Source organism: Taudactylus pleione, unplaced genomic scaffold, assembly GCF_031769625.1.
Source record: "Taudactylus pleione unplaced genomic scaffold, aTauple2 ptg000632l, whole genome shotgun sequence".
In the NCBI taxonomy this organism is placed as follows: Eukaryota; Metazoa; Chordata; class Amphibia; order Anura; family Myobatrachidae; genus Taudactylus; species Taudactylus pleione.
This window is the reverse complement of record NW_028285034.1, coordinates 1,298,682-1,325,060: the sequence shown is the minus strand read 5'-3', so window position 1 is coordinate 1,325,060 and position 26,379 is coordinate 1,298,682. Positions and strand designations below refer to the sequence as shown.

Here is a 26,379-nt window from a genome sequence, read left to right as displayed (position 1 = left end):
CTCTGAGGAATAGACTGTTACCTGTAATTCTGCATCACACTTATCCCTCACACTTATCCCTCATTCCTACTCTGAGGAATAGATTGTTACCTGTAATTCTGCATCACACTTATCCCTCACATGAGCTACTCTGAGGAATAGATTGTTATCTGTAATACTGCATCACACCAGTCCCACACATGAGCTACTGTGAGGAATAGACTGTTACCTGTAATACTGCATCACACTTATCCCACACATGAGCTACTCTGAGGAATAGACTGTTACCTGTAATACTGCATCACACTAATCCCACACATGAGCTACTCTGAGGAATAGACTGTTACCTGTAATACTGCATCACACTTATCCCACACATGAGCTACTCTGAGGAATAGACTGTTACCTGTAATACTACATCACACTTATCCCACACATGAGCTACTCTGAGGAATAGACTGTTACCTGTAATACTACATCACACTTATCCCACACATGAGCTACTCTGAGGAATAGACTGTTACCTGTAATACTACATCACACTTATCCCTCACATGAGCTACTCTGAGGAATAGATTGTTACCTGTAATTCTGCATCACACTTATTCCACACATGAGCTACTCTGAGGAATAGATTGTTATCTGTAATACTGCATCACACTTATCCTACACATGAGCTACTCTGAGGAATAGATTGTTACCTGTAATACTGCATCACACTTATCCCACACGAGTTACTCTGAGGAATAGACTGTTACCTGTAATACTACATCATACTTATCCCACACATGAGCTACTCTGAGGAATAGACTGTTACCTGTAATACTGCATCACACTTATCCCACACATGAGCTACTCTGAGGAATAGACTGTTACCTGTAATACTGCATCACACTTATCCCACACATGAGCTACTCTGAGGAATAGATTGTTACCTGTAATACTGCATCACACTTATCCCACACATGAGCTACTCTGAGGAATAGATTGTTACCTGTAATACTGCATCACACTTATCCCTCACATGAGCTACTCTGAGGAATAGATTGTTACCTGTAATACTGCATCACACTTATCCCTCACATGAGCTACTTTGAGGAATAGACTGTTACCTGTAATACTGCATCACACTTATCCCACACATGAGCTACTCTGAGGAATAGATTGTTACCTGTAATACTGCATCACACTTATCCCTCACATCAGTTACTCTGAGGAATAGACTGTTACCTGTAATACTGCATCACACTTATCCCACACATGAGCTACTCTGAGGAATAGATTGTTACCTGTAATACTGCATCACACTTATCCCTCACATGAGCTACTCTGAGGAATAGATTGTTACCTGTAATACTGCATCACACTTATCCCACACATGAGCTACTCTGAGGAATAGATTGATACCTGTAATACTGCATCAGACTTATCCCTCACATGAGCTACTCTGAGGAATAGACTGTTACCTGTAATACTGCATCACACTTATCCCACACATGAGCTACTCTGAGAAATAGATTGTTACCTGTAATACTGCATCACACTTATCCCACACATGAGCTACTCTGAGGAATAGATTGTTACCTGTAATACTACATCACAATTATCCCACACATGAGCTACTTTGAGGAATAGATTGTTACCTGTAATACTACATCACACTTATCCCTCACATCAGTTACTCTGAGGAATAGATTGTTACCTGTAATACTACATCACACTTATCCCTCACATCAGTTACTCTGAGGAATAGATTGTTACCTGTAATACTACATCACACTTATCCCTCACATCAGTTACTCTGAGGAATAAATTGTTACCTGTAATACTACATCACACTTATCCCTCACATCAGTTACTCTGAGGAATAGATTGTTACCTGTAATACTACATCACACTTATCCCTCACATGAGCTACTCTGAGGAATAGATTGTTACCTGTAATACTGCATCACACTTATCCCTCACATGAGCTACTCTGAGGAATAGACTGTTACCTGTAATACTGCATCACACTTATCCCACACATGAGCTACTCTGAGGAATAGATTGTTACCTGTAATACTGCATCACACTTATCCCTCACATGAGCTTCTCTGAGGAATAGACTGTTACTTGTAATACTACATCACAATTATCCCACACATGAGCTACTCTGAGGAATAGACTGTTACCTGTAATACTGCATCACACTTATCCCACACATGAGCTACTCTGAGGAATAGACTGTTACCTGTAATACTACATCACAATTATCCCACACATGAGCTACTCTGAGGAATAGATTGTTACCTGTAATATTACTTCACACTTATCCCACACATGAGCTACTCTGAGGAATAGACTGTTACCTGTAATACTACATCACACTTATCCCACACATGAGCTACTCTGAGGAATAGACTGTTACCTGTAATACTACATCACAATTATCCCACACATGAGCTACTCTGAGGAATAGATTGTTACCTGTAATACTGCATCACACTTATCCCACACATCAGTTACTCTGAGGAATAGACTGTTACCTGTAATACTGCACCACACTTATCCCTCACATGAGCTACTCTGAGGAATAGATTGTTACCTGTAATACTGCATCACAATTATCCCTCACACGAGCTACTCTGAGAAATAGACTGTTACCTGTAATACTGCATCACCCTTATCCCACACATGAGCTACTCTGAGGAATAGATTGTTACCTGTAATACTGCATGACACTTATCCCACACATGAGCTACTCTGAGGAATAGATTGTTACCTGTAATACTGCATGACACTTATCCCACACATGAGCTACTCTGAGGAATAGACTGTTACCTGTAATACTACATCACCCTTATCCCACACATGATCTACTCTGAGGAATAGACTGTTACCTGTAATACTGCATCACACTTTTCCCTCACATGAGCTACTCTGAGGAATAGACTGTTACCTGTAATACTGCATCACACTTATCCAACACATGAGCTACTTTGAGGAATAGACTGTTACCTGTAATACTGCATTACACTTGTCCCACACATGAGCTACTCTGAGGAATAGACTGTTACCTGTAATACTGCATCACACTTATCCCACACATGAGCTACTCTGAGGAATAGACTGTTACCTGTAATACTACATCACCCTTATCCCACACATGAGCTACTCTGAGGAATAGACTGTTACCTGTAATACTGCATCACACTTATCCCACACATGAGCTACTCTGAGGAATAGACTGTTACCTGTAATACTACATCACACTTATCCCACACATGAGCTACTCTGAGGAATAGACTGTTACCTGTAAAACTGCATCACACTTATCCCACACTGTTACCTGTAATACTACATCACGCTTATCCAACATATGAGCTACTCTGAGGAATAGATTGTTACCTGTAATACTACATCATACTTTTCCCACACATGAGCTACTCTGAGGAATAGACTGTTACCTGTAATACTACATCACACTTATCCCACACATGAGATACTCTGAGGAATAGATTGTTACCTGTAATACTGCATCACCCTTATCCCACACATGAGCTACTCTGAGGAATAGACTGTTACCTGTAATACTGCATCACACTTATCCCTCACATGAGCTACTCTGAGGAATAGATTGTTACCTGTAATACTGCATCACCCTTATCCCACACATGAACTACTCTGAGGAATAGACTGTTACCTGTAATTCTGCATCACACTTATCCCTCACACTTATCCCTCATTCCTACTCTGAGGAATAGATTGTTACCTGTAATACTACATCATACTTATCCCACACATGAGCTACTCTGAGGAATAGACTGTTACCTGTAATACTGCATCACCCTTATCCCACACATGAGCTACTCTGAGGAATAGACTGTTAACTGTAATACTACATCACACTTATCCCTCACATGAGCTACTCTGAGGAATAGATTGCTACCTGTAATACTGCATCACACTTATCCCACACATGAGCTACTCTGAGGAATAGATTGTTACCTGTAATACTGCATAACAATTATCCCACACTGTTACCTGTAATACTACATCACACTTATCCCACACATGAGTTACTCTGAGGAATAGATTGTTACCTGTAACACTGCATCACACTTATCCCTCACATGAGCTACTCTGAGGAATAGACTGTTACCTGTAATACTGCATCATACTTATCCCACACATGAGCTACTCTGAGGAATAGACTGTTACCTGTAATACTAAATCATACTTATCCCACACATGAGCTACTCTAAGGAATAGATTGTTATCTGTAATACTGCATCACACTAATCCCACACATGAGTTTCTCTGAGGAATAGATTGTTACCTGTAATACTGCATCACACTTATCCCTCACATCAGTTACTCTGAGGAATAGACTGTTACCTGTAATACTGCATCATACTTATCCCACACATCAGTTACTCTGAGGAATAGACTGTTACCTGTAATACTGCATCACACTTATCCCACACATGAGCTACTCTGAGGAATAGATTGTTACCTGTAATACTACATCACCCTTATCCCACACATGAGCTACTCTGAGGAATAGACTGTTACCTGTAATACTGCATCACACTTATCCCACACATGAGCTACTCTGAGGAATAGACTGTTACCTGTAATACTGCATCATACTTATCCCACACATGAGCTACTCTGAGGAATAGATTGTTACCTGTAATACTACATGACACTTATCCGTCACATCAGTTACTCTGAGGAATAGACTGTTACCTGTAATACTGCATCACACTTATCCCTCACATCAGTTACTCTGAGGAATAGATTGTTACCTGTAATACTACATCACACTTATCCCTCACATCAGTTACTCTGAGGAATAAATTGTTACCTGTAATACTACATCACACTTATCCCTCACATCAGTTACTCTGAGGAATAGATTGTTACCTGTAATACTACATCACACTTATCCCTCACATGAGCTACTCTGAGGAATAGATTGTTACCTGTAATACTGCATCACACTTATCCCTCACATGAGCTACTCTGAGGAATAGACTGTTACCTGTAATACTGCATCACACTTATCCCACACATGAGCTACTCTGAGGAATAGATTGTTACCTGTAATACTGCATCACACTTATCCCTCACATGAGCTTCTCTGAGGAATAGACTGTTACTTGTAATACTACATCACAATTATCCCACACATGAGCTACTCTGAGGAATAGACTGTTACCTGTAATACTGCATCACACTTATCCCACACATGAGCTACTCTGAGGAATAGACTGTTACCTGTAATACTACATCACAATTATCCCACACATGAGCTACTCTGAGGAATAGATTGTTACCTGTAATATTACTTCACACTTATCCCACACATGAGCTACTCTGAGGAATAGACTGTTACCTGTAATACTACATCACACTTATCCCACACATGAGCTACTCTGAGGAATAGACTGTTACCTGTAATACTACATCACAATTATCCCACACATGAGCTACTCTGAGGAATAGATTGTTACCTGTAATACTGCATCACACTTATCCCACACATCAGTTACTCTGAGGAATAGACTGTTACCTGTAATACTGCACCACACTTATCCCTCACATGAGCTACTCTGAGGAATAGATTGTTACCTGTAATACTGCATCACAATTATCCCTCACACGAGCTACTCTGAGAAATAGACTGTTACCTGTAATACTGCATCACCCTTATCCCACACATGAGCTACTCTGAGGAATAGATTGTTACCTGTAATACTGCATGACACTTATCCCACACATGAGCTACTCTGAGGAATAGATTGTTACCTGTAATACTGCATGACACTTATCCCACACATGAGCTACTCTGAGGAATAGACTGTTACCTGTAATACTACATCACCCTTATCCCACACATGATCTACTCTGAGGAATAGACTGTTACCTGTAATACTGCATCACACTTTTCCCTCACATGAGCTACTCTGAGGAATAGACTGTTACCTGTAATACTGCATCACACTTATCCAACACATGAGCTACTTTGAGGAATAGACTGTTACCTGTAATACTGCATTACACTTGTCCCACACATGAGCTACTCTGAGGAATAGACTGTTACCTGTAATACTGCATCACACTTATCCCACACATGAGCTACTCTGAGGAATAGACTGTTACCTGTAATACTACATCACCCTTATCCCACACATGAGCTACTCTGAGGAATAGACTGTTACCTGTAATACTGCATCACACTTATCCCACACATGAGCTACTCTGAGGAATAGACTGTTACCTGTAATACTACATCACACTTATCCCACACATGAGCTACTCTGAGGAATAGACTGTTACCTGTAAAACTGCATCACACTTATCCCACACTGTTACCTGTAATACTACATCACGCTTATCCAACATATGAGCTACTCTGAGGAATAGATTGTTACCTGTAATACTACATCATACTTTTCCCACACATGAGCTACTCTGAGGAATAGACTGTTACCTGTAATACTACATCACACTTATCCCACACATGAGATACTCTGAGGAATAGATTGTTACCTGTAATACTGCATCACCCTTATCCCACACATGAGCTACTCTGAGGAATAGACTGTTACCTGTAATACTGCATCACACTTATCCCTCACATGAGCTACTCTGAGGAATAGATTGTTACCTGTAATACTGCATCACCCTTATCCCACACATGAACTACTCTGAGGAATAGACTGTTACCTGTAATTCTGCATCACACTTATCCCTCACACTTATCCCTCATTCCTACTCTGAGGAATAGATTGTTACCTGTAATACTACATCATACTTATCCCACACATGAGCTACTCTGAGGAATAGACTGTTACCTGTAATACTGCATCACCCTTATCCCACACATGAGCTACTCTGAGGAATAGACTGTTAACTGTAATACTACATCACACTTATCCCTCACATGAGCTACTCTGAGGAATAGATTGCTACCTGTAATACTGCATCACACTTATCCCACACATGAGCTACTCTGAGGAATAGATTGTTACCTGTAATACTGCATAACAATTATCCCACACTGTTACCTGTAATACTACATCACACTTATCCCACACATGAGTTACTCTGAGGAATAGATTGTTACCTGTAACACTGCATCACACTTATCCCTCACATGAGCTACTCTGAGGAATAGACTGTTACCTGTAATACTGCATCATACTTATCCCACACATGAGCTACTCTGAGGAATAGACTGTTACCTGTAATACTAAATCATACTTATCCCACACATGAGCTACTCTAAGGAATAGATTGTTATCTGTAATACTGCATCACACTAATCCCACACATGAGTTTCTCTGAGGAATAGATTGTTACCTGTAATACTGCATCACACTTATCCCTCACATCAGTTACTCTGAGGAATAGACTGTTACCTGTAATACTGCATCATACTTATCCCACACATCAGTTACTCTGAGGAATAGACTGTTACCTGTAATACTGCATCACACTTATCCCACACATGAGCTACTCTGAGGAATAGATTGTTACCTGTAATACTACATCACCCTTATCCCACACATGAGCTACTCTGAGGAATAGACTGTTACCTGTAATACTGCATCACACTTATCCCACACATGAGCTACTCTGAGGAATAGACTGTTACCTGTAATACTGCATCATACTTATCCCACACATGAGCTACTCTGAGGAATAGATTGTTACCTGTAATACTACATGACACTTATCCGTCACATCAGTTACTCTGAGGAATAGACTGTTACCTGTAATACTGCATCACACTTATCCCACACATGAGCTACTCTGAGGAATAGATTGTTACCTGTAATACTACATGACACTTATCCGTCACATCAGTTACTCTGAGGAATAGACTGTTACCTGTAATACTGCATCACACTTATCCCACACATGAGCTACTCTGAGGAATAGACTGTTACCTGTAATACTACATCATTGTTATCTCACACATGAGCTACTCTGAGGTATAGATTGTTACTTGTAATTCTGCATCATACTTATCCCTCACATGAGCTACTCTGAGGAATAGATTGTTACCTGTAATTCTGCATCACACTTATCCCTCACATGAGCTACTCTGAGGAATAGATTGTAATCTGTAATACTACATCACACTTATCCCTCACATGAGCTACTCTGAGGAATAGATTGTTATCTGTAATACTGCATCACACCAGTCCCACACATGAGCTACTGTGAGGAATAGACTGTTACCTGTAATACTGCATCACACTTATCCCACACATGAGCTACTCTGAGGAATAGACTGTTACCTGTAATACTGCATCACACTAATCCCACACATGAGCTACTCTGAGGAATAGACTGTTACCTGTAATACTGCATCACACTTATCCCACACATGAGCTACTCTGAGCAATAGATTGTTACCTGTAATACTACATCACACTTATCCCACACATGAGCTACTCTGAGGAATAGACTGTTACCTGTAATACTACATCACACTTATCCCACACATGAGCTACTCTGAGGAATAGACTGTTACCTGTAATACTACATCACACTTATCCCTCACATGAGCTACTCTGAGGAATAGATTGTTACCTGTAATTCTGCATCACACTTATTCCACACATGAGCTACTCTGAGGAATAGATTGTTATCTGTAATACTGCATCACACTTATTCTACACATGAGCTACTCTGAGGAATAGATTGTTACCTGTAATACTGCATCACACTTATCCCACACGAGTTACTCTGAGGAATAGACTGTTACCTGTAATACTACATCATACTTATCCCACACATGAGCTACTCTGAGGAATAGACTGTTACCTGTAATACTGCATCACACTTATCCCACACATGAGCTACTCTGAGGAATAGACTGTTACCTGTAATGCTGCATCACACTTATCCTACACATGAGCTACTCTGAGGAATAGACTGTTACCTGTAATACTACATCTCACTTATCCCTCACATGAGCTACTCTGAGGAATAGATTGTTACCTGTAATACTGCATCACACTTATCCCACACATGAGCTACTCTGAGGAATAGATTGTTACCTGTAATACTACATCACAGTTATCCCTCACATGAGCTACTCTGAGAAATAGATTGTTACCTGTAATACTGCATCACACTTATCCCTCACATGAGCTACTCTGAGGAATAGATTGTTACCTGTAATACTGCATCATACTTATCCCTCACATCAGTTACTCTGAGGAATAGACTGTTACCTGTAATTCTGCATCACCCTTATCCCACACATGAGCTACTCTGAGGAATAGACTGTTACCTGTAATACTACATCATACTTATCCCACACATGAGCTACTCTGAGGAATAGATTGTTACCTGTAATACTGCATCACACTAATTCCACACATGAGCTACTCTGAGGAATAGATTGTTACCTGTAATACTGCATCACACTTATCCCTCACATGAGCTACTCTGAGGAATAGATTGTTAACTGTAATACTGCATCACACTTATCCCACACATGAGCTACTCTGAGGAATAGATTGTTACCTGTAATACTGCATCACACTTATCCCACACATGAGCTACTCTGAGGAATAGATTGTTACCTGTAATTCTGCATCACACTTATCCCTCACATGAGTTACTCTGAGGAATAGACTGTTACCTGTAATACTGCATCATACTAATCCCACACATGAGCTACTCTGAGGAATAGATTTTTACCTGTAATTCTGCATCACACTTATCCCACACATGAGCTACTCTGAGGAATAGATTGTTACCTGTTATTCTGCATCACACTTATCCCACACATGAACTACTCTGAGGAATAGATTGTTACCTGTAATACTGCATCACACTTATCCCACAGATGAGTTACTCTGAGGAATAGACTGTTACCTGTAATACTGCATCACACTTATCCCACACATGAGCTACTCTGAAGAATAGATTGTTACCTGTAATACTGCATCACACTTATCCCACAGATTAGTTACTCTGAGGAATAGACTGTTACCTGTAATACTACATCACACTTATCCCACACATGAACTACTCTGAGGAATAGATTGTTACCTGTAATACTGCATCACACTTATCCCACACATGAGCTACTCTGAGGAATAGATTGTTACCTGTAATACTGCATCACACTTATCCCACACATGAGCTACTCTGAGGAATAGATTGTTACCTGTAATTCTGCATCACACTTATCCCTCACATGAGCTACTCTGAGGAATAGACTGTTACCTGTAATACTGCATCACCCTTATCCCACACATGAGCTACTCTGAGGAATAGACTGTTACCTGTAATACTACATCATACTTATCCCACACATGAGCTACTCTGAGGAATAGATTGTTACCTGTAATACTGCATCACACTAATTCCACACATGAGCTACTCTGAGGAATAGATTGTTACCTGTAATACTGCATCACACTTATCCCTCACATGAGCTACTCTGAGGAATAGATTGTTAACTGTAATACTGCATCACACTTATCCCACACATGAGCTACTCTGAGGAATAGATTGTTACCTGTAATACTGCATCACACTTATCCCACACATGAGCTACTCTGAGGAATAGATTGTTACCTGTAATTCTGCATCACACTTATCCCTCACATGAGTTACTCTGAGGAATAGACTGTTACCTGTAATACTGCATCATACTAATCCCACACATGAGCTACTCTGAGGAATAGATTTTTACCTGTAATTCTGCATCACACTTATCCCACACATGAGCTACTCTGAGGAATAGATTGTTACCTGTAATTCTGCATCACACTTATCCCACACATGAACTACTCTGAGGAATAGATTGTTACCTGTAATACTGCATCACACTTATCCCACACATGAGCTACTCTGAGGAATAGATTGTTACCTGTTATTCTGCATCACACTTATCCCACACATGAACTACTCTGAGGAATAGATTGTTACCTGTAATACTGCATCACACTTATCCCACAGATGAGCTACTCTGAGGAATAGACTGTTACCTGTAATACTGCATCACACTTATCCCACACATGAGCTACTCTGAAGAATAGATTGTTACCTGTAATACTGCATCACACTTATCCCACAGATGAGTTACTCTGAGGAATAGACTGTTACCTGTAATACTACATCACACTTATCCCACACATGAACTACTCTGAGGAATAGATTGTTACCTGTAATACTGCATCACACTTATCCCACACATGAGCTACTCTGAGGAATAGATTGTTAACTGTAATACTGTATCACACTTATCCCACAGATGAGTTACTCTGAGGAATAGATTGTTACCTGTAATACTGCATCATATTTATCCCTCACATCAATTACTCTGAGGAATAGACTGTTACCTGTAATACTGCATCATACTTATCCCTCACATCAGTTTCTCTGAGGAATAGATTGTTACCTGTAATACTGCATCACACTTATCCCTCACATCAGTTACTCTGAGCAATAGATTGTTACCTGTAATACTGCATCACACTTATCCCACACATGAGCTACTCTGAGGAGTAGACTGTTACCTGTAATACTGCATCACACTTATCCCACACATGAGCTACTCTGAGGAATAGATTGTTACCTGTAATACTACATGACACTTATCCGTCACATCAGTTACTCTGAGGAATAGACTGTTACCTGTAATACTGCATCACACTTATCCCACACATGAGCTACTCTGAGGAATAGATTGTTACCTGTAATACTACATCATACTTATCCCACACATCAGTTACTCTGATGAATAGATTGTTACCTGTAATACTGCATCACACTTATCCCACACATGAGCTACCCTGAGGAATAGACTGTTACCTGTAATACTGCATCACACTTATCCCACACATGAGCTACTCTGAGCAATAGATTGTTACCTGTAATACTACATCACACTTATCCCACACATGAGCTACTCTGAGGAATAGACTGTTACCTGTAATACTGCATCACACTTATCCCTCACATCAGTTACTCTGAGCAATAGATTGTTACCTGTAATACTACATCACAATTATCCCACACATGAGCTACTCTGAGGAATAGACTGTTACCTGTAATACTACATCACACTTATCCCTCACATGAGCTACTCTGAGGAATAGATTGTTATCTGTAATACTGCATCATACTTATCCCTCACATCAGTTACTCTGAGGAATAGACTGTTACCTGTAATACTGCATCACACTTATCCCACACATGAGCTACTCTGAGCAATAGATTGTTACCTGTAATACTACATCACACTTATCCCACACATGAGCTACTCTGAGGAATAGACTGTTACCTGTAATACTGCATCACACTTATCCCTCACATCAGTTACTCTGAGCAATAGATTGTTACCTGTAATACTACATCACAATTATCCCACACATGAGCTACTCTGAGGAATAGACTGTTACCTGTAATACTACATCACACTTATCCCTCACATGAGCTACTCTGAGCAATAGATTGTTATCTGTAATACTGCATCATACTTATCCCTCACATCAGTTACTCTGAGGTATAGATTGTTACCTGTAATACTGCATTGTCTCACCCAGAGCTCAATCAGCTCGGAGCCAGGACGGTAAAGAGAGCGGCAGCAATCACGTCATCAGCGGACCACAAGACCTTTACCAGACCGCACCATCAGTCAGGTGCGTACGCTGCTCACAGCCGCTACCCTGCCCTGCTATTACACAATCCAAATCAGCTGTTACTCTGGCCGTGAGTACAAGCGGTATCATCCGCATCACTAGTGAGGACACAAGACCACTGCCAGACCACAGTGTCGGTCAGGTACGTGCCCTACACACAGCCGCCACTCTGCCTTGCCATCTAGAGTTGACCATTACCAAACTAGTTGTCACTACGTGGACACCATTTCAGTGATTGTCTATCAAATCGAGTGCTACATATCTACCCATAACATCACTGGTGCACCACAGATCCTAGCCAGACACAGATATACGTGTGAAGCCGGACATTCCACTGAAGGGAGATTGGTATTTTTATATTCCATTGTGGGAAGAGTCGCCTCAGTGGATTTTTGGTGACTCTATTCAAAAGTTTTTATTCAATATTAAGAGCTTTTTATTATTGCAAATATCAGCCTACATGCTGTTCTTTCAATGAACTCATTGGATACAACTCAGTTGAAAGACTGAGCGGTGAGCAATTGAATCAAACTGTATCCTAACATTGATACATACATTCCAGTTATATTAAGCTGTCACAGTATTTGCAACTAATTTGTTGGAATTTATTCTCTATAGAGATATTATATTTGTCAATATGTCTATTTTATTATGTGTAATAAATGTTTTGTGATTCAGAGAAGTTTGTCACATGGATCAATCAAGCCAATTATCTAGCAGCAGCAGCGCAACCTATTCTTCTATTGTGTCAGACTAGTAACTGACAGTAAGGTATGCAGCGCTGTGTGTGTGTCAGACTAGTAACTGACAGTAAGGTATGCAGCGCTGTGTGTGTGTCAGACTAGTAACTGACAGTAAGGTATGCAGCGCTGTGTGTGTGTGTGTCAGACTAGCAACTGACAGTAAGGTATACAGCGCTGTGTGTGTGTCAGACTAGTAACTGACAGTAAGGTATGCAGCGCTGTGTGTGTGTCAGACTAGTAACTGACAGTAAGGTATGCAGCGCTGTGTGTGTGTGTCAGACTTGTAACTGACAGTAAGGTATGCAGCGCTGTGTGTGTGTGTCAGACTAGTAACTGACAGTAAGGTGTGCAGCGCTGTGTGTGTGTCAGACTAGTAACTGACAGTAAGGTATGCAGCGCTGTGTGTGTGTGTCAGACTAGCAACTGACAGTAAGGTATGCAGCGCTGTGTGTGTGTCAGACTAGTAACTGACAGTAAGGTATGCAGCGCTGTGTGTGTGTGTCAGACTAGTAACTGACATTAAGGTGTGCAGCGCTGTGTGTGTGTGTCAGACTAGTAACTGACAGTAAGGTATGCAGCGCTGTGTGTGTGTGTCAGACTAGTAACTGACAGTACGGTATGTAGCGCTGTGTGTGTGTGTGTCAGACTAGTAACTGACAGTAAGGTATGCAGCGCTGTGTGTGTGTGTGTCAGACTAGTAACTGACAGTAAGGTATGCAGCGCTGTGTGTGTGTCAGACTAGTAACTGACAGTAAGATATGCAGCGCTGTGTGTGTGTGTCAGACTAGTAACTGACATTAAGGTATGCAGCGCTGTGTGTTTGTCAGACTAGTAACTCACAGTAAGGTATGCAGCGCTGTGTGTGTGTGTCAGACTAGTAACTGACAGTAAGGTATGCAGCGCTGTGTGTGTGTCAGACTAGTAACTGACAGTAAGGTAAGCAGCGCTGTGTGTGTGTCAAACTAGTAACTGACAGTAAGGTATGCAGCGCTGTGTGAGTGTGTCAGACTAGTAACTGACAGTAAGGTATGCAGTGCTGTGAGTGTGTCAGACTAGTAACTGACAGTAAGGTATGCAGCGCTGTGTGTGTGTCAGACTAGTAACTGACAGTAAGGTATGCAGCGCTGTGTGTGTGTGTCAGACTAGTAACTGACAGTAAGGTATGCAGCGCTGTGTGTGTGTTTCAGACAAGTAACTGACAGTAAGGTATGCAGCGCTGTGTGTGTGTGTCAGACTAGTAACTGACATTATGGTATGCAGAGCTGTCTGTGTATCAGACTAGTAACTGACAGTAAGGTATGCAGCGCTGTGTGTGTGTCAGACTAGTAACTGACAGTAAGGTATGCAGAGCTGTCTGTGTATCAGACTAGTAACTGACAGTAAGGTATGCAGCGCTGTGTGTGTGTCAGACTAGTAACTGACAGTAAGGTATGCAGCGCTGTGTGTGTGTGTCAGACTAGTAACTGACAGTAAGGTATGCAGCGCTGTGTGTGTGTGTCAGACTAGTAACTGACAGTAAGGTATGCAGCGCTGTGTGTGTGTGTCAGACTAGTAACTGACAGTAAGGTATGCAGCGCTGTGTGTGTGTCAGACTAGTAACTGACAGTAAGGTATGCAGCGCTGTGTGTGTGTGTCAGACTAGTAACTGACAGTAAGGTATGCAGCGCTGTATGTGTGTGTCAGACTAGTAACTGACAGTAAGGTATGCAGCGCTGTGTGTGTGTGTGTCAGACTAGTAACTGACAGTAAGGTATGCAGCGCTGTGTGTGTGTGTCAGACTAGTAACTGACAGTAAGGTATGCAGCGCTGTATGTGTGTGTCAGACTAGTAACTGACAGTAAGGTATGCAGCGCTGTGTGTGTGTGTGTCAGACTAGTAACTGACATTAAGGTATGCAGCGCTGTGTGTGTGTGTCAGACTAGTAACTGGCATTAAGATATGCAGCGCTGTGTGTGTGTGTCAGACTAGTAACTGACAGTAAGGTATGCAGCGCTGTGTGTGTGTCAGACTAGTAACTGACAGTAAGGTATGCAGCGCTGTGTGTGTGTCAGACTAGTAACTGACAGTAAGGTATGCAGCGCTGTGTGTGTGTGTCAGACTAGTAACTGACAGTAAGGTGTACAGCGCTGTGTGTGTGTGTCAGACTAGTATCTAACAGTAAGGTATGCAGCGCTGTGTGTGTGTGTCAGACTAGTAACTGACAGTAAGGTATGCAGCGCTGTGTGTGTGTGTCAGACTAGTAACTGACAGTAAGGTATGCAGCGCTGTGTGTGTGTCAGACTAGTAACTGACAGTAAGGTATGCAGCGCTGTGTGTGTGTCAGACTAGTAACTGACAGTAAGGTATGCAGCGCTGTGTGTGTGTCAGACTAGTAACTGACAGTAAGGTATGCAGCGCTGTGTGTGTGTGTCAGACTAGTAACTGACAGTAAGGTATGCAGCGCTGTGTGTGTGTGTGTCAGAGTAGTAACTGACAGTAAGGTATGCAGCGCTGTGTGTGTGTCAGACTAGTAACTGACATTATGGTATGCAGCGCTGTGTGTGTGTCAGACTAGTAACTGACATTATGGTATGCAGCGCTGTGTGTGTGTGTCAGACTAGTAACTAACAGTAAGGTATGCAGCGCTGTGTGTGTGTGTCAGACTAGTAACTGACAGTAAGGTATGCAGCGCTGTTTGTGTGTGTCAGACTAGTAACTGACAGTGACGTATGCAGCGCTGTGTGTGTGTCAGACTAGTAACTGACAGTGAGGTATGCAGCGCTGTGTGTGTGTCAGACTAGTAACTGACAGTAAGGTATGCAGCGCTGTGTGTGTGTGTCAGACTAGTAACTGACAGTAAGGTATGCAGCGCTGTGTGTGTGTCAGACTAGTAACTGACAGTAAGGTATGCAGCGCTGTGTGTGTGTCAGACTAGTAACTGACAGTAAGGTATGCAGCGCTGTGTGTGTGTGTCAGACTAGTAACTGACAGTAAGGTATGCAGCGCTGTGTGTGTGTCAGACTAGTAACTGACAGTAAGGTATGCAGCGCTGTGTGTGTGTGTCAGACTAGTAACTGACAGTAAGGTATGCAGTGCTGTGTGTGTGTCAGACTAGTAACTGACAGTAAGGTATGCAGCGCTGTGTGTGTGTCAGACTAGTAACTGACAGTAAGGTATGCAGCGCTGTGTGTGTGTCAGACTAGTAACTGACAGTAAGGTATGCAGCGCTGTGTGTGTGTGTCAGACTAGTAACTGACAGTAAGGTATGCAGCGCTATATCTGTGTGTCAGACTAGTAACTGACAGTAAGTTATGCAGCGCTGTGTGTGTGTGTCAGACTAGTAACTGACAGTAAGGTATGCAGCGCTGTGTGTGTGTGTCAGACTAGTAACTGACAGTAAGGTATGCAGCGCTGTGTGTGTGTCAGACTAGTAACTGACAGTAAGGTATGCAGTGCTGTGTGTGTGTCAGACTAGTAACTGACAGTAAGGTATGCAGCGCTGTGTGTGTGTGTCAGACTAGTAACTGACAGTAAGGTATGCAGAGCTGTGTGTGTGTGTGTCAGACTAGTAACTGACAGTAAGGTATGCAGCGCTGTGTGTGTGTCAGACTAGTAACTGACAGTAAGGTATGCAGCGCTGTGTGTGTGTGTCAGACTAGTAACTGACAGTAAGGTAAGCAGCGCTGTGTGTGTGTGTGTCAGACTAGTAACTGACAGTAAGGTATGCAGCGCTGTGTGTGTGTCAGACTAGTAACTGATAGTAAGGTATGCAGCGCTGTGTGTGTGTCAGACTAGTAACTGACAGTAAGGTATGCAGCGCTGTGTGTGTGTGTCAGACTAGTAACTGACAGTAAGGTATGCAGCGCTGTGTGTGTGTGTCAGACTAGTAACTGACAGTAAGGTATGCAGCGCTGTGTGTGTGTGTCAGACTAGTAACTGACAGTAAGGTATGCAGCGCTGTGTGTGTGTTTCAGACTAGTAACTGACAGTAAGATATGCAGCGCTGTGTGTGTGTGTCAGACTAGTAACTGACATTATGATATGCAGCGCTGTGTGTGTGTGTCAGACTAGTAACTGACAGTAAGGTATGCAGCGCTGTCTGTGTATCAGACTAGTAACTGACAGTAAGGTATGCAGCGCTATGTGTGTGTCAGACTAGTAACTGACAGTAAGGTATGCAGCGCTGTGTGTGTGTGTCAGACTAGTAACTGACAGTAAGGTATGCAGCGCTGTATGTGTGTGTCAGACTAGTAACTGACAGTAAGGTATGCAGCGCTGTGTGAGTGTGTCAGACTAGTAACTGACAGTAAGGTATGCAGCGCTGTGTGTGTGTCAGACTAGTAACTGACAGTAAGGTATGCAGCGCTGTGTGTGTGTGTCAGACTAGTAACTGACAGTAAGGTATGCAGCGCTGTATGTGTGTGTCAGACTAGTAACTGACAGTAAGGTATGCAGCGCTGTGTGTGTGTGTGTCAGACTAGTAACTGACATTAAGGTATGCAGCGCTGTGTGTGTGTGTCAGACTAGTAACTGGCATTAAGATATGCAGCGCTGTGTGTGTGTGTCAGACTAGTAACTGACAGTAAGGTATGCAGCGCTGTGTGTGTGTCAGACTAGTAACTGACAGTAAGGTATGCAGCGCTGTGTGTGTGTCAGACTAGTAACTGACAGTAAGGTATGCAGCGCTGTGTGTGTGTGTCAGACTAGTAACTGACAGTAAGGTGTACAGCGCTGTGTGTGTGTGTCAGACTAGTATCTAACAGTAAGGTATGCAGCGCTGTGTGTGTGTGTCAGACTAGTAACTGACAGTAAGGTATGCAGCGCTGTGTGTGTGTGTCAGACTAGTAACTGACAGTAAGGTATGCAGCGCTGTGTGTGTGTCAGACTAGTAACTGACAGTAAGGTATGCAGCGCTGTGTGTGTGTCAGACTAGTAACTGACAGTAAGGTATGCAGCGCTGTGTGTGTGTCAGACTAGTAACTGACAGTAAGGTATGCAGCGCTGTGTGTGTGTGTCAGACTAGTAACTGACAGTAAGGTATGCAGCGCTGTGTGTGTGTGTGTCAGAGTAGTAACTGACAGTAAGGTATGCAGCGCTGTGTGTGTGTCAGACTAGTAACTGACATTATGGTATGCAGCGCTGTGTGTGTGTCAGACTAGTAACTGACATTATGGTATGCAGCGCTGTGTGTGTGTGTCAGACTAGTAACCAACAGTAAGGTATGCAGCGCTGTGTGTGTGTGTCAGACTAGTAACTGACAGTAAGGTATGCAGCGCTGTTTGTGTGTGTCAGACTAGTAACTGACAGTGACGTATGCAGCGCTGTGTGTGTGTCAGACTAGTAACTGACAGTGAGGTATGCAGCGCTGTGTGTGTGTCAGACTAGTAACTGACAGTAAGGTATGCAGCGCTGTGTGTGTGTGTCAGACTAGTAACTGACAGTAAGGTATGCAGCGCTGTGTGTGTGTCAGACTAGTAACTGACAGTAAGGTATGCAGCGCTGTGTGTGTGTCAGACTAGTAACTGACAGTAAGGTATGCAGCGCTGTGTGTGTGTGTCAGACTAGTAACTGACAGTAAGGTATGCAGCGCTGTGTGTGTGTCAGACTAGTAACTGACAGTAAGGTATGCAGCGCTGTGTGTGTGTGTCAGACTAGTAACTGACAGTAAGGTATGCAGTGCTGTGTGTGTGTCAGACTAGTAACTGACAGTAAGGTATGCAGCGCTGTGTGTGTGTCAGACTAGTAACTGACAGTAAGGTATGCAGCGCTGTGTGTGTGTCAGACTAGTAACTGACAGTAAGGTATGCAGCGCTGTGTGTGTGTGTCAGACTAGTAACTGACAGTAAGGTATGCAGCGCTATATCTGTGTGTCAGACTAGTAACTGACAGTAAGTTATGCAGCGCTGTGTGTGTGTGTCAGACTAGTAACTGACAGTAAGGTATGCAGCGCTGTGTGTGTGTGTCAGACTAGTAACTGACAGTAAGGTATGCAGCGCTGTGTGTGTGTCAGACTAGTAACTGACAGTAAGGTATGCAGTGCTGTGTGTGTGTCAGACTAGTAACTGACAGTAAGGTATGCAGCGCTGTGTGTGTGTGTCAGACTAGTAACTGACAGTAAGGTATGCAGAGCTGTGTGTGTGTGTGTCAGACTAGTAACTGACAGTAAGGTATGCAGCGCTGTGTGTGTGTCAGACTAGTAACTGACATTAAGGTATGCAGCGCTGTGTGTGTGTGTCAGACTAGTAACTGACAGTAAGGTAAGCAGCGCTGTGTGTGTGTGTGTCAGACTAGTAACTGACAGTAAGGTATGCAGCGCTGTGTGTGTGTCAGACTAGTAACTGATAGTAAGGTATGCAGCGCTGTGTGTGTGTCAGACTAGTAACTGACAGTAAGGTATGCAGCGCTGTGTGTGTGTGTCAGACTAGTAACTGACAGTAAGGTATGCAGCGCTGTGTGTGTGTGTCAGACTAGTAACTGACAGTAAGGTATGCAGCGCTGTGTGTGTGTGTCAGACTAGTAACTGACAGTAAGGTATGCAGCGCTGTGTGTGTGTTTCAGACTAGTAACTGACAGTAAGATATGCAGCGCTGTGTGTGTGTGTCAGACTAGTAACTGACATTATGATATGCAGCGCTGTGTGTGTGTGTCAGACTAGTAACTGACAGTAAGGTATGCAGCGCTGTCTGTGTATCAGACTAGTAACTGACAGTAAGGTATGCAGCGCTATGTGTGTGTCAGACTAGTAACTGACAGTAAGGTATGCAGCGCTGTGTGTGTGTGTCAGACTAGTAACTGACAGTAAGGTATGCAGCGCTGTATGTGTGTGTCAGACTAGTAACTGACAGTAAGGTATGCAGCGCTGTGTGAGTGTGTCAGACTAGTAACTGACAGTAAGGTATGCAGCGCTGTGTGTGTGTCAGACTAGTAACTGACAGTAAGGTATGCAGCGCTGTGTGTGTGTGTCAGACTAGTAACTGACAGTAAGGTATGCAGCGCTGTGTGAGTGTGTCAGACTAGTAACTGACAGTAAGGTATGCAGCGTTGTATGTGTGTGTCAGACTAGTAACTGACAGTAAGGTATGCAGCGCTGTGTGTGTGTGTCTGACTAGTAACTGACAGTAAGGTGTGCAGCGCTGTGTGTGTGTGTCAATCTAGTAACTGACATTAAGGTATGCAGCGCTGTGTGTGTGTGTCAGACTTGTAACTGACAGTAAGGTATGCAGCGCTGTGTGTGTGTCAGACTAGTAACTGACAGTAAGGTATGCAGCGCTGTGTGTGTGTGTGTCAGACTAGTAACTGACAGTAAGGTATGCAGCGCTGTGTGTGTGTGTCAGACTAGTAACTGACAGTAAGGTAAGCAGCGCTGTGTGTGTGTGTGTCAGACTAGTAACTGACAGTAAGGTATGCAGCGCTGTGTGTGTGTCAGACTAGTAACTGATAGTAAGGTATGCAGCGCTGTGTGTGTGTCAGACTAGTAACTGACAGTAACGTATGCAGCGCTGTGTGTGTGTGTCAGACTAGTAACTGACAGTAAGGTATGCAGCGCTGTGTGTGTGTGTCAGACTAGTAACTGACAGTAAGGTATGCAGCGCTGTGTGTGTGTGTCAGACTAGTAACTGACAGTAAGGTATGCAGCGCTGTGTGTGTGTTTCAGACTAGTAACTGACAGTAAGATATGCAGCGCTGTGTGTGTGTGTCAGACTAGTAACTGACATTATGATATGCAGCGCTGTGTGTGTGTGTCAGACTAGTAACTGACAGTAAGGTATGCAGCGCTGTCTGTGTATCAGACTAGTAACTGACAGTAAGGTATGCAGCGCTATGTGTGTGTCAGACTAGTAACTGACAGTAAGGTATGCAGCGCTGTGTGTGTGTGTCAGACTAGTAACTGACAGTAAGGTATGCAGCGCTGTATGTGTGTGTCAGACTAGTAACTGACAGTAAGGTATGCAGCGCTGTGTGAGTGTGTCAGACTAGTAACTGACAGTAAGGTATGCAGCGCTGTGTGTGTGTCAGACTAGTAACTGACAGTAAGGTATGCAGCGCTGTGTGTGTGTGTCAGACTAGTAACTGACAGTAAGGTATGCAGCGCTGTGTGAGTGTGTCAGACTAGTAACTGACAGTAAGGTATGCAGCGCTGTATGTGTGTGTCAGACTAGTAACTGACAGTAAGGTATGCAGCGCTGTGTGTGTGTGTCTGACTAGTAACTGACAGTAAGGTATGCAGCGCTGTGTGTGTGTGTCAAACTAGTAACTGACATTAAGGTATGCAGCGCTGTGTGTGTGTGTCAGACTTGTAACTGACAGTAAGGTATGCAGCGCTGTGTGTGTGTCAGACTAGTAACTGACAGTAAGGTATGCAGCGCTGTGTGTGTGTGTCAGACTAGTAACTGACAGTAAGGTATGCAGCGCTGTGTGTGTGTGTCAGACTAGTAACTGACATTAAGGTATGCAGCGCTGTGTGTGTGTGTCAGACTAGTAACTGACAGTAAGGTATGCAGCACTATGTGTGTGTCAGACTAGTAACTGACAGTAAGGTATGCAGCGCTGTGTGTGTGTCAGACTAGTAACTGACAGTAAGGTATGCAGCGCTGTGTGTGTGTGTCAGACTAGTAACTGACAGTAAGGTATGCAGCGCTGTGTGTGTGTCAGACTAGTAACTGACAGTAAGGTATGCAGCGCTGTATGTGTGTGTCAGACTAGTAACTGACAGTAAGGTATGCAGCGCTGTGTGAGTGTGTCAGACTAGTAACTGACAGTAAGGTATGCAGCGCTGTGTGTGTGTCAGACTAGTAACTGACAGTAAGGTATGCAGCGCTGTGTGTGTGTGTCAGACTAGTAACTGACAGTAAGGTATGCAGCGCTGTGTGAGTGTGTCAGACTAGTAACTGACAGTAAGGTATGCAGCGCTGTATGTGTGTGTCAGACTAGTAACTGACAGTAAGGTATGCAGCGCTGTGTGTGTGTGTCTGACTAGTAACTGACAGTAAGGTATGCAGCGCTGTGTGTGTGTGTCAAACTAGTAACTGACATTAAGGTATGCAGCGCTGTGTGTGTGTGTCAGACTTGTAACTGACAGTAAGGTATGCAGCGCTGTGTGTGTGTCAGACTAGTAACTGACAGTAAGGTATGCAGCGCTGTGTGTGTGTGTCAGACTAGTAACTGACAGTAAGGTATGCAGCGCTGTGTGTGTGTGTCAGACTAGTAACTGACATTAAGGTATGCAGCGCTGTGTGTGTGTGTCAGACTAGTAACTGACAGTAAGGTATGCAGCACTATGTGTGTGTCAGACTAGTAACTGACAGTAAGGTATGCAGCGCTGTGTGTGTGTCAGACTAGTAACTGACAGTAAGGTATGCAGCGCTGTGTGTGTGTGTCAGACTAGTAACTGACAGTAAGGTATGCAGCGCTGTGTGTGTGTCAGACTAGTAACTGACAGTAAGGTATGCAGTGCTGTGTGTGTGTGTCAGACTAGTAATTGACAGTAAGGTATGCAGCGCTGTGTGTGTGTCAGACTAGTAACTGACAGTAAGGTATGCAGCGGTGTGTGTGTGTGTCAGACTAGTAACTGACAGTAAGGTATGCAGCGCTGTGTGTGTGTCAGACTAGTAACTGACAGTAAGGTATGCAGCGCTGTGTGTGTGTCAGACTAGTAACTGACAGTAAGATATGCAGCGCTATGTGTGTGTGTCAGACTAGTAACTGACAGTAAGGTATGCAGCGCTGTGTGTGTGTGTGTCAGACTAGTAACTGACAGTAAGGTATGCAGCGCTGTGTGTGTGTCAGACTAGTAACTGACATTATGGTATGCAGCGCTCTGTGTGTGTGTCAGACTAGTAACTAACAGTAAGGTATGCAGCGCTGTGTGTGTGTGTCAGACTAGTAACTGACAGTAAGGTATGCAGCGCTGTTTGTGTGTGTCAGACTAGTAACTGACAGTGAGGTATGCAGCGCTGTGTGTGTGTCAGACTAGTAACTGACAGTAAGATATGCAGCGCTATGTGTGTGTGTCAGACTAGTAACTGACAGTAAGGTATGCAGCGCTGTGTGTGTGTGTGTCAGACTAGTAACTGACAGTAAGGTATGCAGCGCTGTGTGTGTGTCAGACTAGTAACTGACATTATGGTATGCAGCGCTCTGTGTGTGTGTCAGACTAGTAACTAACAGTAAGGTATGCAGCGCTGTGTGTGTGTGTCAGACTAGTAACTGACAGTAAGGTATGCAGCGCTGTTTGTGTGTGTCAGACTAGTAACTGACAGTAAGGTATGCAGCGCTGTGTGTGTGTGTCAGACTACTAACTGACAGTAAGGTATGCAGCGCTGTGTGTGTGTGTCAGACTAGTAACTGACAGTAAGGTATGCAGCGCTGTGTGTGTGTCAGACTAGTAACTGACAGTAAGGTATGCAGCGCTGTGTGTGTGTCAGACTAGTAACTGACAGTAAGGTATGCAGCGCTGTGTGTGTGTGTAAGACTAGTAACTGACAGTAAGGTATGCAGCGCTGTGTGTGTGTCATACTAGTATCTGACAGTAAGATATGCAGCGCTGTGTGTGTGTGTCAGACTAGTAACTGACAGTAAGGTATGCAGCGCTGTGTGTGTGTGTCAGACTAGTAACTGACAGTAAGGTATGCAGCGCTGTGTGTGTGTCAGACTAGTAACTGACAGTAAGGTATGCAGCGCTGTGTGTGTGTCAGACTAGTAACTGACAATAAGGTATGCAGCGCTGTGTGTGTGTCAGACTAGTAACTGACAGTAAGGTATGCAGCACTGTGTGTGTGTGTCAGACTAGTAACTGACAGTAAGGTATGCAGCACTGTGTGTGTGTGTCAGACTAGTAACTGACAGTAAGGTATGCAGCGCTGTGTGTGTGTGTCATACTAGTATCTGACAGTAAGGTATGCAGCACTGTGTGTGTGTGTCAGACTAGTAACTGACATTAAGGTATGCAGCGCTGTGTGTGTGTGTCAGACTAGTAACTGACAGTAAGGTATGCAGCGCTGTGTGTGTGTCAGACTAGTAACTGACAGTAAGATATGCAGCGCTGTGTGTGTGTCAGACTAGTAACTGACAGTAAGGTATGCAGCGCTGTGTGTGTGTGTCAGACTAGTAACTGACAGTAAGGTATGCAGCGCTGTGTGTGTGTCAGACTAGTAACTGACAGTAAGGTATGCAGCGCTGTGTGTGTGTCAGACTAGTAACTGACAGTAAGGTATGCAGCGCTGTGTGTGTGTCATACTAGTAACTGACAGTAAGGTATGCAGCGCTGTGTGTGTGTGTCAGACTAGTAACTGACAGTAAGGTATGCAGCGCTATGTGTGTGTGTCAGTTTAGTAACTGACAGTAAGGTATGCAGCGCTGTGTGTGTGTGTGTGTGTCAGACTAGTAACTGACAGTAAGGTATGCAGCGCTGTGTGTGTGTGTCAGACTAGTAACTGACAGTAAGGTATGCAGCGCTGTTTGTGTGTGTCAGACTAGTAACTGACAGTAAGGTATGCAGCGCTGTGTGTGTGTCAGACTAGTAACTGACAGTAAGGTATGCAGCGCAGTGTGTGTGTCAGACTAGTAACTGACAGTAAGGTATGCAGCGCTGTGTGTGTGTGTCAGACTAGTAACTGACAGTAAGGTATGCAGCGCTGTGTGTGTGTGTCAGACTAGTAACTGACGTTAAGGTATGCAGCGCTGTGTGTGTGTGTCAGACTAGTAACTGACATTAAGGTATGCAGCGCTGTGTGTGTGTGTCAGACTAGTAACTGACAGTAAGGTAAGCAGCGCTGTGTGTGTGTGTCAGACTAGTAACTGACAGTAAGGTATGCAGCGCTGTGTGTGTGTCAGACTAGTAACTGATAGTAAGGTATGCAGCGCTGTGTGTGTGTGTCAGACTAGTAACTGACAGTAAGGTATGCAGCGCTGTGTGTGTGTCAGACTAGTAACTGACAGTAAGGTATGCAGCCCTGTGTGTGTGTGTGTCAGACTAGTAACTGACAGTAAGGTATGCAGCGCTGTGTGTGTTTGTCAGACTAGTAACTGACAGTAAGGTATGCAGCGCTGTGTGTGTGTCAGACTAGTAACTGACAGTAAGGTATGCAGCGCTGTGTGTGTGTGTCAGACTAGTAACTGACATTAAGGTATGCAGCGCTGTGTGTGTGTGTCAGACTAGTAACTGACAGTAAGGAATGCAGCGCTGTGTGTGTGTGTCAGACTAGTAACTGACAGTAAGGTATGCAGCGCTGTGTGTGTGTGTCAGACTAGTAACTGACAGTAAGGTATGCAGCGCTGTGTGTGTGTGTCAGATTGGTAACTGACAGTAAGATATGCAGCGCTGTGTGTGTGTCAGACTAGTAACTGACAGTAAGGTATGCAGCGCTGTGTGTGTGTGTCAGACTAGTAACTGACAGTAAGGTATGCAGCGCTGTGTGTGTGTCAAACTAGTAACTGACAGTAAGGTATGCAGCGCTGTGTGTGTGTCAGACAAGTAACTGACAGTAAGGTATGCAGCGCTGTGTGTGTGTGTCAGACTAGTAACTGACAGTAAGGTATGCAGCGCTGTATGTGTGTGTCAGACTAGTAACTGACAGTAAGGTATGCAGCGCTGTGTGAGTGTGTCAGACTAGTAACTGACAGTAAGGTATGCAGCGCTGTGTGTGTGTCAGACTAGTAACTGACAGTAAGGTATGCAGCGCTGTGTGTGTGTGTCAGACTAGTAACTGACAGTAAGGTATGCAGCGCTGTGTGAGTGTGTCAGACTAGTAACTGACAGTAAGGTATGCAGCGCTGTATGTGTGTGTCAGACTAGTAACTGACAGTAAGGTATGCAGCGCTGTGTGTGTGTGTCTGACTAGTAACTGACAGTAAGGTATGCAGCGCTGTGTGTGTGTGTCAGACTAGTAACTGACATTAAGGTATGCAGCGCTGTGTGTGTGTGTCAGACTTGTAACTGACAGTAAGGTATGCAGCGCTGTGTGTGTGTCAGACTAGTAACTGACAGTAAGGTATGCAGCGCTGTGTGTGTGTGT

General features: G+C 43.5%; 1 protein-coding gene across 1 annotated transcript in view; it reads right to left on the bottom strand.

Moving 5' to 3' along the window:
- ABCC9 (ATP binding cassette subfamily C member 9) overlaps positions 1-26,379 on the bottom strand; it is a 199,141-nt gene that overhangs the window by 140,386 nt on the left and 32,376 nt on the right. The window lies entirely within an intron of this gene.